A 2591-nucleotide genomic window follows, 5' to 3' on the forward strand; every position below is an offset into this window, starting at 1 on the left:
GGATGCTGCGGACCGTGCGGATCGTGTTGTGGTGGTTGTGGTCCTTGTTGTGTTCCGTGCAGGCCTTGCTGTGGTCCTTGTGGTTGTGGTTGTGTCCCTTGCTGTACACCCTGCGGTGGGATTGGAGGAGTGCCTTGTGGATCCTACTGTATGCCGTACGGATCGTGTTAGTCCGCGCCGCATTGTTAGTGGTGCATCTGTTTGATAAATTTGTCGCTGACGTAATCATGTTTTTGTATACGTATGTAAGAATAAAGTTTTATGATAAATGTTTCTTTTATTTCTATTAAAATTTATATACGCTCTATGAATGTTTCTGCAACTTGAAGTATTATCAAATACATACCTAAAATTAATAATATATGTAAAACATAAAAGCATGTGTTTCATGACTTACAAGTTGTCGGTAAAACGAGCACCTGTCCTTTATAATCCTGACCGATCTGTATATCTGGATGGGTTTGCTTGGAAATGATTGCTTTTGCAGCGTTTCGACTTTATTGCGCCTGTTTTAGAAACAGTTCCAATTACCATCGGCACTAACCGTGACCGTCAGCGCTAAAACAAGCAGAAAATACCATGCTTAACAGCCTGTCCATTTATAGAAGACAATAAGAAGTAGTGTGAACACTGACGCCCGTGACTATATACAATTTATGACTGGCTGTTACAACTGTCCAAGGATGAACCGTCTATATCACAACTCAACCTTGGCCTTAATACAAAGCATATTATAGGCACTAATATTCACAATGATAACGTAGTGTTGCATATGTTATTGTCTAAATTGTTGCGAGTTCATTTCCGGGCAGTCTATATTGAAACATTTGCAAAATAAAGATTAAGTAACAAAATATATATACTTTTGTGTTATATTATGAGCATTGCCGGTTTGTGGAGTGTCGTAACTACCCTCATTTACAGAAAACCTACTAACATCCACATGAAAAGTCGTGGTATTTTGTGCCTATTTGTTTTTAGCCTTTTCCAAGCTATGGCCTATCCAATTATACTGATCAGTGGCTCCGTGCCATTAGAATAAACGTATTTTTGTTGAGTTTGGTCTCTCTCGTTCATACAATATTTTCATATAACACAAAGATTACTGCAGCTGACTACTGCAATTCTTTCTCAAAAAAATTCCTCTAAAAAGGAAAACCAACAAACCTTTTGTGGGATAAAAAAAACTCATTTTTAGTGATTTAAAAAAGATATTATTAGAAAATTGAAAAATAAAAAAGATATTCTAAATACAAATTTTAAATTTTGACTCGGAAAAATGAAATGTAAGCAAAATAATCGCAAAAAATTTAGTTCTTTACAACATTTTACACAGGACACATGAAAACTTAAAAAATTAAAAATAGTATAAAAATTTTAAAAATCTGAAAAATCCTAATATTATACTAAATTTACTAGTGAAGTTAATTTTTCAAATCTGAAAATGTGCTGCGGTCCGTGTGGCTCGTGTGGAGGGTGCTGCGGCCCTTGCTGCGGTGGATGCTGCGGCCCGTGTTGTGGTGGATGCTGTGGCCCGTGCTGCGGCCCGTGCTGTGGCCCGTGCTGCGGCGGATGCTGCGGGCCGTGCTGTAAGCCGTGCTGTGGTCCTTGCTGCAGCCCTTGCTGTGGTGGATGTGGTTCCTGCTGCGGGCCTTGCGGACCGTGCGGCGCATGTGGGCCGTGTGGCTCCTGTTGTTGATTTGTTCCGGTTTTTAGTGGTGCATCTGTGTGAAAAAATTTTATTTCACGTAATGGCGTTTTTGTATATGTATGTAAGAATAAAGTTTTACACCAACAAATGTTACACTTTATAATTCCTAATAACCGTTTTCCGTTAATGGTTTATCCTCTTTGTCCTTATCCAGATTTACTTTGCGAGAGTTCGATGTTTTCTAAGAGTTGGTTGATATACTCAATCCTTAGAGTACTGTTATGATTATAAAAACGTCCATCTGCAATCTTTCAGTAAATTAAGTTTCATTGGAAACCATAAGCCAGCAATGCACTAAACTATCAACTTGATCTTGTCCCTATGGAGGGTCGGCACAGTATGGTGCTTCCATACATTTCTTTAGGCAGTCTTATCTAAATCTACTCAAAGCACATATCCTTTCATTCATATACTTGGGTCTAAATCTACCTTTATAGAAGGAGATTAGTTAATTTTATAAAACCATATGAAGATAATTGTACAACGATCGTTTTACATGTCCTCATTATTAACATGAGGTGCAGAGACAGTTGTGGTAAAGGAAGTAATGAAGACTGGGTTAGGTTTCTACAACTTGTATGCCATCAAACCAAACTACATAGCAAATATGTATCATAGCGAATTAAATTTGTACTTTTGTACGTCTACCCATGTTGATTGCGCGAGAGTCGCATGGTCGACTATTACCCAGACGATTATCAGTTTGCTTTGGAATTGTTCAGTGTCCTATTGACACTGATCACTGGCTCCCGAAGGTAACTTGTAGTCAACCCTACCTAGGCTAGTCTACTAGACGAAGATACTACAAAAATAATAAAACAAATAAAGTCAATATTTTATAATCGAAACAAGTACATGTAGACGTCACACAAACGATCTG

This window comes from Papilio polytes, unplaced genomic scaffold (assembly GCF_000836215.1).
Source record: "Papilio polytes unplaced genomic scaffold, Ppol_1.0 DF822067.1, whole genome shotgun sequence".
Classification (NCBI taxonomy): Eukaryota; Metazoa; Arthropoda; class Insecta; order Lepidoptera; family Papilionidae; genus Papilio; species Papilio polytes.